Raw genomic sequence first — 12,059 nt, 5'->3', positions numbered from 1 at the left:
TACCTCCGCGTCACCTCTTCTCGTGACATGACCATCTCAACCATTTATCCCTTATTTTGTCTAAAACTTGTGCCACTACCTCTATAAAAAATTATTCTATCCTCTATAGACTCTCTAGTCGCCTCGCACACATTCACCTTCTGTGCTTTAACATAGGTACGAGTTTGTTCATAACATACATCATAATATTTTGTTCATAATGGAATACGCTCCGGCTCCATAGAGTACAGGTATATACACATTTACTAAATATGTTAAACGTTTTTGTGTATCCGCGATATACTTTACATTTTAGCAATAGTTAAACGCATCGTGTGGTCCGGTAAGTCTTGTAACAGCCACATGGCAGCATTATCTGGTACCTATAGCTGCTTTGTTTTTTATAGTTGTACACTCGTGTACCCTGTAATAACGACGTTGTCGTCGGTACAGCTTAAAAATTAATTAAAAATAATTTATTTATCAACAGTGCTGCGGTTTAATTGTGCGTTGTCACTTGTTACACTAAAAAAAAAAAAACGTACGACCGTATAATAATAAGTCGACGACCGGTTTATCGCGTGTACCGCGGTGGACGGCGGTATAAGGTGCAATATTATATGTGCCGCGCGTTATTATCGCCGACGCTGTCCGAGCTTATTGTTACCACAAGTTTCCGAACGAGAAACGTCGCCTCCATAAATAAAAAGTGACCGGTGAGATGTGGAGAATAGATGTCGTACGTCCGATAATGCGTCCGACACACGAGCACCGTTCGGGTCGTAGCTCGTTGGCGGATACCCACGAGAACACAAAGTACGAAATTGTCTAACGAATTAAAACGCTTTTTATTTTTTATTTTTTGATAACAATATTACCGTTCGTCGAATGCGTACAATAATACAACGATAATTATTATGTATTATCATGTGACATAAGTCTTACAATCGGTTGATTTCGCGGTGCGTTGGCCTCGCGCGCAGATGACAGCGCCTAATTAAATCTGTGCGAAGTTAATACAAATGTGTACCTATATATATAATATAATATACGCCTCGTAAAGTCGCACTAACACGCGCGTCACGTACACGCTACGTCATAGTTTGGCTAAATATACGACACCGATGTTAATAACATTGCTCTGTATGTGACAAAATATTATATTATTTTCGTGCACGCGTATTATTGCAGTCATTATTATTATTGTTATTATTATTATAGGTAGGTACTTATTAGAGTGGCGCAGCGTGTCGGAAAATCGTCGGTAGCGTCGACGAGGCGAGGTGGAAAAACGTCGTACGTATAATATTATATGTGTTGTATTATGGACGGACGAACAACAACGGACACGGCACAAGACGCGGACAATGGCGACGATATCTGGTCGCGCGGGTTTAATGACACATCTCGCACACGCACAAGGCGGACACGAGAAGCTGTGGATTGAAAAAAAAAATAATAATAATAATGACAACGATGATAATAATAAAATATTAATAAACGTATATAATAATAATAAGCCTCGGCGTTTCCCATTCGAATGTTAGGCGACTGCTACCGCGCTGCATCCACTGTAGGTACCTATTACTGTGTTACCGGTGAATACATATTATTATTATCATCATCGCGTTAAGTACGTCAGGTATGTCGACTGCGGATACACGTACACCCTGTACATCGACGACGACGACGACGACGACGACAACGACGCTTATTGTTGCCCGCGCCCGTGGCGTTAATAATCAAATGTGAACCGAAATAATAACGACTATACATAATAATATAATAGGTGTATACGCGGGATGATAATGAAATAAAAAAATGTGCGCGCGCACAACCAAAGATGACGACCAAGAGACAAACGGCAGCTGCTGCTGCGCGAGCGGGATAATGGGAGAAAACGTGAAATAATGAGACGTGTGTTCGTGTGCGTCGAAGAAGTCCATCGTGGCGGAGCGGAGGAGAACATTTGATTTGGCATAAAAACGTTATGAAAAACCGATACGACGTGTGGTGTGTCGCGATAATATTATAATATTATATAGGTATACGAGCTGATACGTCGTAAATACTTATAAATACTGCAGACTGCACCGCATAAAGAACGTATAATATTATTTAGATCTCTGTGCTCATATATTATTATATTATAATATTACACATTATACGGGATATGAGTACCCACGGATATATAGAGATTCTGTACATTTACACACGGAATTAGATATAATATAAGATATTATATTATTATTATATTATGTATATAGCGTGCTATTGTTGGGGCCGTAATAAAAACGTCGTCTCGTAAACTGCTGTACAGCAGTCGTAGGTATGTGATGGATACTGTTGGCGTGCATATTATTCTGCTGCGGTGGAGTACACGCGTATAACACATAATATTTTATTATGCTAGTACAATAGTGCGTTTACTATTAAAATATTATAATCTGAGGATTCCACGACTGTATGAATCGTATACGCCTCGTGCATTTCGTTGTGGCGCATTCCAGAAAATACTATAACACGCGTGCAGCGGCAGTGTTGGGATTCGGAGCGAGTACGTAAAGCACATGCATATTGTGTTCCGGCAAAGGATGTGGAGACGTAGACGTTCGGGGTAAACGTTTCGAAGTGTTACTTTGCACTCTCACGACTCGCGACTTACGATTTCCAGGAGGAGGATTTGACATGGATGCCGCGAAGAACCGATCACCGATGGTTTAGGCTGTCGCGAGTTTGACTCCTTACGATAATATTGACAGTGCGTGTACAAACGATTTATATTAAAATTATATCGTTGGTGCTCGCGTTTCGGAAATATAGCACATAGTATTATAAATACCTCACGAAACTATGCGAAAACGCATGTCTTGTTTATAATTTTTTCGAAGAAACGATTGCAGTTCGTAAAACTCACTGCGGCGGCGGTGCCGACAATGACGGTTTCAGTCTTGAAATTGAATTCCACAGTCAACAGCGGTTTAACACGCCGCCGCCACCGCCGCCGTCAGCGCGAGAGGAAATTCGTTTAAAACCACCGTGGAAACGCGAACGAACGGCGTGTTTGACGAAATGAAAGGATTTCCTCCTATACTCGCCCACTCTTTTTCTCATCCTCTCTCTCTCACTCACTCTCTCGCTCTCTATTTCTATATTTTATATACACATATATACATATTTACATGCGTATATATACATTATATGTAAAGAGAACTCGAGTTTTATCCGTGGTGTAATTTTTAAACCAGCCTCGGATTGGCGTGAGTCATTTCAAACTATACTCGCAAATACGTGTTCCAGACGCAAAAGCAGAGTTATATTTTCACCCCATTACGAAACTCTTACTGCACACTATATTACATTCAATATATGAGTATATACGTAAGTAGGCTAAACCGTACGCCCGTGTAGGTATACCAAGATATAGTAGGTATATCGAGGTAAATACCTATAGTTATTCATATACAGTATTTTCACTATAACTCTCCGAGTTTAGAGTTGTTCAATCGTAACTTGTAAGCATGATTTTTTTGTTCATCGAGATACTGCAGGATACACAATACACATATACGTATATTATGTGTTTGAAATATTGTTACTGGATTTTAGGTAACTACTTTAGTTATATGTGCGCTCAGTTAGTACCTACCTAACACATTTTCGCCATCAGACATTAATTGTATATATTTTTTTTATTTTTCGTAAATTTTAGTGGTCATACCAAATAAAAAATAACTGTTTATACCTATTATATAATCGTATTCCCTAATTGCATTTTAAATCTTTTTGCACGGATGTGACTTGTATTAATCAGTCTTTTTTGAGTAGAGGGAGACTATAGAAATATAGAATAGATAATATCTTTTTAATATATGTTTTTAATTACACACCATAAAGGCTAAATACTCACTGTTTGGAAATTAACAGGAGACCCATATCACTCCGATTAAAAATGATTGATTAAATAAATATTATTTCACAGGTTTCATAATATGTGAATAATATCTTTTATTTAAAACGTAACTATACTTTGTTGTTTATTAACTTGGGAAATCGGTTGCTTGTAAAAATACATTACATAGGTACCAAAAACAATAGCGTAATCAAGAATTGTTTTATTTATATATATATATACATAGTTTTTATGTAGGTATTACATAAGTTTTAGTATTTTAATTATCAACTATATCATGTTTTAAATTAAATAACTCTACGTCAAAATATCGAGTGTTTCTCGTTATCGTGTACACATTGTATAAATGTTTAATGTATATAATATCGACCTATAGGTATATTATGTATATTACGATGTACATATATTATGCCCGCCGTCGCATGCGTCGGTAAAATACATTAAAAAATATAAATACTAATTCGAATCGAATCGTAATTATAATATTATTATATATGTATACGAACCTACTACTATACTATTGGTGTCGTAATAATTAGCCTCGGGGTAATAACACAGAACACTAAAATGACACAACTATAATTATTAACTCGGCTGTTATATATACATATTATACGCATGATACGTGAACCAAGTAATATCACGTGTATACGCGATTTTAATTAACCAAAAACGCATCGAGTTGAAGTTTAATACGTATATACATATACACAATAATAAACTGTACACGAATTTGTGCAGTGTGCTATTAAAGTGTAAATATTTTGTAATTAGTATGACTGTATATTATTGTAGGTCAACGCGGCGTGTATATTAATTAATATGTATAACATTAAGAGTTTCCATCGTCCGAAAAACGGCAACAATGACTATTATTATAATATTTATAATAGACCATATTATTATATATTAAATATACGTAGATGTACGAAACACCTGTTTAAAAAATAGCGCTTAAATGATCAACCGAAAAAGGCCATTTTAATTTTAATTAGTTTTTCAGAAAATAATATGTGCACGGTGAACGTGTTCTCCAATTGGAATTTTTTCAACCGGTTAGATAATAATTATTGTTAATAAAAAACATCCGCAATGAACTATAAAAAACCATTTAAATTTATATAGTAATATATGATATTATTATACAATAACACGAATAACATACGCATGTCAGGTCCATATCGGTCTTCGCGGTTCGATACTTCGATATAATATCGTACTACTTTATGTGTAACAATACAATACAATATCATATTATATATGAGTAGTATAATTTTAAAAATCGAAAAACGTTTTGAAAAATAAAATAGGTAGGCATACGTACATAAAACGTGCAATATAACAATACACCGGTATATTATTATGATTTATCATCATATTTGTATCTTATTGGTTATTAATAATATTGTTATTCTCACTCGCTGTGTGGTTTTTGGTTATTCTTTCGCGGGTAATATATTAATTTTTTTTTATTATTATTATTATTTTAATATAAATTGCAGTTAGCAATAGCAAGACGCATAAATCTTGGAGTTGATATATTATCATAATTTGACGATGGTATAATATTTATTATTATTTATTATACTGCTCTCCTGCACCGGTCTTTATTCCACAGCAGAGCTTAGTGTCACATATTATCCGTATCATTGTTATCAATAATACTATATAAATTATGATAGTATATAGTAATATATTTCATCAGTTGTTGATTTATCATTCGCGAATCACGGTCTGACGACTACCACTTTTCAGTCCCTAACATGCACCATCAGTCACAAATCCGTTCTTCAAAATTCATTTTTAATTTAGGTACCATCACAACGAGAGAAAATATATTAGTTGCCTCTCAGAATCCAAAAGGTCGATAATTTTTGTATAGGAATTAACTCCCGGCTGTACACTAGTTTTCTCCCCACGTAGTTACCCTACATTTTATAGTAAGTGAAAAAGGTCTAGTACTAGATACCTATATAGTCTTCCAATCTCAAGTAAATAAATGTATAAGTACAGGTTTCTAAATGATTCAACGATTTTCAAATATTGATATAGTTAAAAATATTAAGTACTTACCGTCATCTGCAGTCTTTCGTCAGAACTTATGTCGTTACCCGGCGGTGTACCATAAGGGTGCAAAAATCGGAAAACAGGGTTTCCGCAGTGGAATATAATAATATGATGACAAGTATAGTAAAAAATGATACGTAATTGAAAATCGATTTTCAGAAATCTTTTGACTTATAATATAGTTTCTGAAAACGAGAAATTGTCGCGTCTCGGTGGTATTTCCGGGGACCGAGTGCCGAAAAACCGGACTTTTAAATGACGGGACGTACACATGCGACGTCAACGCCTCGGCCTACACATCACATTATAATGACTTCGACAGTATATAATCCACCTGTATAATACAATGTATCGTGTACAAGGGCGGTGAGGACTGAGGAGAATTGTGGGTACAACACAAACGTATATATAATACGATATACTAAGATAGTAAAACGCGTGTGTACCTATATACGTATATATATTTAAGAAAAAACAAAAGATTGCCCTGACCAATAATTAGCGTTAATTATTGGTCTGATTCGGTCGAGCCGGCCGCACCGGCGACCGAATAGCCCCCCGAGGCCGTCACAACTGCGCGCGCGGTTAATTACAATAAACGAAAAAGACGCGGAGAAAACGTATCAGAGATGACTAATGCCCGGTAATTAGTCAGATTCGCCCACCGTCGTCGGGCCGTAAGACAACCATTACCGCCGCCGCGCGCCTAGCCGTCACGATTATTATATTATATTATACTATTCCAAGTGGGCTTTTTCTTCGGCGCGTGGAATGCGAAATCTAGGACAATGTCACCGCGAGGGTGCCGCTAAACGAAAACAAACACGCGAAACGAAAATAATATGCTTATAATAATAGGTGTTTCTGTGAACGCGCGATAATTGTTCTTACAAAACGGTTTTCGGTCAATATTTGTTCGTTTTTCGATTTTGTTTTCGCAAACATTTCACTCGCTGCGGTGTACTGCTGCAACTATGCATCATATAGGTATTACGTGTATATTATTCTAATGTATAATTGCACGGGGGGGGGGGGGGTGACATCGCCGGCAACAGCACTATATAATTTTTCCAAGTTTTGGCGTTTAAAAAAATACATATTAATCGAATAGCACTCATCGTATTAATATTGTTAGAAATGAATTGTTTTGCTTTAGTGGAATCGTCGTGTTATGTGAGATATTATATAACGCAATCGGTCGTAGGTATTAAATTATAATAGTTTATCGTTGAAAACAATTTAAAAAACCTATGCTAAACCAATACGATAAGAAAAAAATGGTATTTGCGTTTACAAACTATTTAAAAATATTAATTATTCTTTTTAAGAAACAAAAAAATCGATTTGTAAAACTATACGGTGTAGCCGGACAAACTATACGGATCACCGTGTAATATAATATCGAGTATATCTACCTAATGTTTTCGACCCCAACCGTGGTCGTCGCAACGTATATTATTGAGCAAGTTTTGTAGAGTTATTTTGGTAAACCGTCAGAAATAATCGTACGCGATTCGATAACTTGCAAAATGGTTGTAATTATTGTCATACGTGTACAACAGACGCGACTGATGAAAGATTAGACATATTAGTGTACACCTACCACCTAAGTACATAATAGGAAGTAGTACACTCGAATATTATACCACGGAAGTGACGCGTTCTCGTTAAGGCGATATACGCCACAATTGCCGTACAATGTGAAATAATAATAATAATGTCATCTCGCTGAAGAACGGTACTGTTTTATAAGTGCTAAAAACCGAATGCCGTTTATCCATATAATACGCTCGAGTACAACTCTTTAATAATAGCATTGCGTTTCGAAGGATTTTCTGTCATCGTTTGGCGTGTACGCGAGGTAATTATATGTGTGCACACTACAATATACATCCGAGAGTCGTATAATATGCAATTTAATTTCGTGTTTACCTACAATGTTTACATAAATGATAACTAGAGTAATACGGTCAACGATCTATATGACAGTTGTTGATCGTCGTTTGAATTTTTGCACGCTCGTATATTATGAAACACTATATGCTTTAAGGATCTAAAAATCATTCGGATTTCCGAAACGAACTTGTCATAAACATAATGAATTATAAAGTTGTCGACATCGTTATTAACTTCGTTACTGTGCTTACTACACGCATTGGATTGACTTTGGAGTTGGGTATCATTATCCCATCATACTACAAGTGATAGGAATCAGCTTGGAATGGCACAAAGCAAGTTTTTAAGTTTTACTATCTCTATCTGTTGTGAAGTTATCAAAAACTTCGTGATTATGAACCTCATCTATTGAGCAAATTGAGTTTACAGTCTTTAATTGATAGGCTAGTTACTGTGAACAAGGTTCTCTTACGTAAATGTATTGAAGAGTTTCAAAACTCGAGTTTTATCTTATACCTAATAAATAATTTTATATAATTTTTAAAACATTTTTATTTAATATATTTTGATCTAATTTATTTATTTATATTTATAAATCTATAAACAATAATTTTGTTTTACTTATATACCTATTGTAAATATTTTATTTACATCGAAATTTATTAGATATTTTATTTGTTATATTTTGTCCTCCTTTTATTTATTCATTTATTTGTATACATATATATTATATTATACACTACATCTTACATTCTAGTCATTTTATACAATTATTTACAATTATTTTATAATGATTACTAGAAGAATATTGTATTGTTTATTATATTATATTACCATTATCTTATAATAATATCGGAAAAAATGTTATCTAGATAATTATTTAAATACATTTTTTACGATTATTCTAATAAAAATGTATATTAAGCTCTATAATATAAATAAAAATATACTGATGAATGGAACATGTACCATATATCTATAAGAAATATTTGTTTGTATCTATTATACTATAATCTTAAAATAGATAAGTGGTTTTTTTCAAATGTACAGGTACTCCATAAACTAAAAAACAGTAATATCCACCATCAAAGAAGTATTTTTATACGTTATAAATACACCAGTGTCATTAACAGGTTCTATTGAAAGATTATTTTGCTATACAACCATGACCAATTTACTAAAACGTAAAACAATTTTTCATATTATATGTTTGAAGTAAGTGTTTTTTTTCAATATAATGTTATTTGTTAGTATTTAAATTATAATTATAAAAAGTTACTATAGCCTATAATGCTTGTTTATTATTTTCATTTTTGTTTTTAATTATAGGTACTATTATTTATTTTTACTGTAATAATCTAATTCTTTACTTTTTTCTAAGAATTTATATGTAAAATTTTGTATTTGTTTAGTATTAATTTATAATATTTTTGCATATTTTTGAAATAAAATAAAACTTCCAATCGTGTAATTTAAAATACAATGCCAACTATTATTTTTAATAATTGCGTTTTTCAAATTAATAAATTACTAAACAAGTTTAATAAAATAAAATTAACGAGCACTCGTGCATTTTTATTGGGATAATTAGTTATGAAAATTTTTCGATTTATATTTATTCGAATAATTTTGAAAAATCTATCTGAATAATAATTTATTAGCATACAATTGTATCTAAATAAAATTTAATTTAAATAATGCCCTATTCTGTTGGAAATACAATATAACTCTGTATAATTACAATTAAATATAAGTTGGGATAACTGAAAGTGTTTATATAATTGGCCGAAAATTTGTAAAAATTTCAACCTAACTTAAAAAACACCTCAATTTAATTATGACAATTTAATGAGAGTATCTAACTTTAAACTTGGTTAGAGTTAGGATAATATTTAAATGGTATTTATAAATTATATAGTTTTTTCCATGTGTACTTCCAGTGGCCAACAGCAATATCTTTATATCCATTCCGCTTAACCACTTTGGCACTTTGTACCACTATAACTATAACTTTAAGTACTACCTCATAACCGGCCAATTTGTAAGATGATAAGCATTTCCGAATGAGGATCTACCTTTTTCTTAATTATTCTATGTGCATTGTGCATTATACATCTGTCTTTTTATATTGTTTAATATGTTATATTTATAAGTTATAAGTTAAATTTATTTTGGGCCAAGGCCCATTTTACAATAAAAATAAAGTAGGTAAATACATAAATAATTACTTATATTGTACGAGATTCAATGCAAATCAAACCGTCCTCGCGAGCGTCAAATGCCGCTTTGATAACGTGTAAATCTCTATAGCCAAATAATAATAATATAACAACGATAAAATTATTGTCATAGTAAAATATTATAATATAGTAATAATTGAATTAACCTTCGGTGTGAATCACGCCCAAGGATTTGTCGTCGTCGTCATCGTCGTTACTATATTGTTTATATGTATATTATAATTTTTAATATATAATATAATGTATACAAATGACGGACAACGGTTTTCTTTTTTGTCTAGCTAATGACGAAAATATTGTTACCTGAGTATTATAATACTGACGGACGAACGGAGAATAATTATCGGACACCTACGTGCATTATAAATATTATTATTACTAAAATTTCTGTTTATAACTTTTATTTTATTGTCAAAAATTGCTATTGCTCAGCTTTGTTCTCGGATTATATAAGACCTTATTTCAATGGTTTATATTTTTATTTATTATTATCTTTTTAACATTGTTTTGTACGACAACAACACGACAATGACGTATAATTTGTCGACAATGTCACACAGAAATATTTAAGACCAACGCGAAATTGAATCTTAAATATATATCTACGTAGCTTTCGTGATATTATTCTACTTTCGTACGTATATAATTATTACATGAACACGAAGTCCGCATACACATGTCGGTATATATATTATACATTTTATAATATGAAATAGATAATAATATTATGTGAGTATACGAAAACTGAAATCTACCATAGTAAACAGTTAATTATTTATTATATTTTTATCTCCTGTATCAATCGACTGCATAATATGCGTAATATGTGTAATTACAGCGATTAATTCGGATTTTAATTAATTCCTATAGTAAATAATTACATAGTCTGTCGTAGAAAAGGGAAAAATCGCCAAAGGGGAAGACGCAGATAACAATACTCGAATAAAAAAAAGTAAAACAAAATGCATAAACATAATAGAGTATATGCTTATTTCGGACGGTAAACGAACAAACGTAGGAAGTAACTAATTTACCGATCAGAAGATCGACGCGAGAGGCGAATCGAGCGCGTACCTAATATACGCACCTACAGCACTTAATACAATAAACATAACATTACATATTATAATATGTATTTTAATATTACATGGAAGACACGTGTGGACGCGAACATCCGAATAATTGAAAATTATGAATGAAATTGCCCTACTTTATATATACTTATACGACAGGTAGGTATTATGAAACATACAAGTCAATCCCTTCGAGGGCTAAGCGATGTGTGCAGTGCGACATTGCTTTAATATATTATAATGTTGTTGTGTTATTCAAGAGGATGTCTTACCCGCAAATATACGTTTATAGCAATTCCCACTTACGGTGTCATCATTTAACAGCGTTAATATTAGAGTGAATTTACCTAGAGTATTGAACTGAAAGGTAACAACATTTTTTGTAGTTTATTGTTGGTGGTTTTTCGATGTCTTAATTTTGGTGCGACTTATATACGAGGGTTTTTAATCTGCAATATATCTTATATATTTAAGTACAACGGCGATAATCAGATTTGTGTGATAATCACCTCAGAATTAAAATATCAAAAAATAAAGAAGGTAAGAACTAAGATCGTTTCCTTTTATTTTATTTATATGTTTACTTAAATTGAAAAGGTATGTATTTTAAGGATTTTACATCATTTATCAACAAATGTTTATTTAAACATTAGATTAGTAAACGTACTAAGTAAAAATAGTACACCATATATTACCACGGTATTATTTTTAGTTTTTGATCATTCAAATCTGTATCGGGTTGTTGGGTATCATAATTATTTTTTTATATTTAGTCCCAACAAATTAAATTGGACGATACAAAATTATTACAAGTATAAAATTTAATTTAATTAATATATACCTATCAAATAATAAATAATAAAAATAAAATTATAAATTCGATTTAAAAAT

Source organism: Aphis gossypii, chromosome 1 (assembly GCF_020184175.1).
Source record: "Aphis gossypii isolate Hap1 chromosome 1, ASM2018417v2, whole genome shotgun sequence".
NCBI classification, from domain to species: Eukaryota; Metazoa; Arthropoda; class Insecta; order Hemiptera; family Aphididae; genus Aphis; species Aphis gossypii.
Note: the sequence above shows the minus strand (reverse complement) of the source record.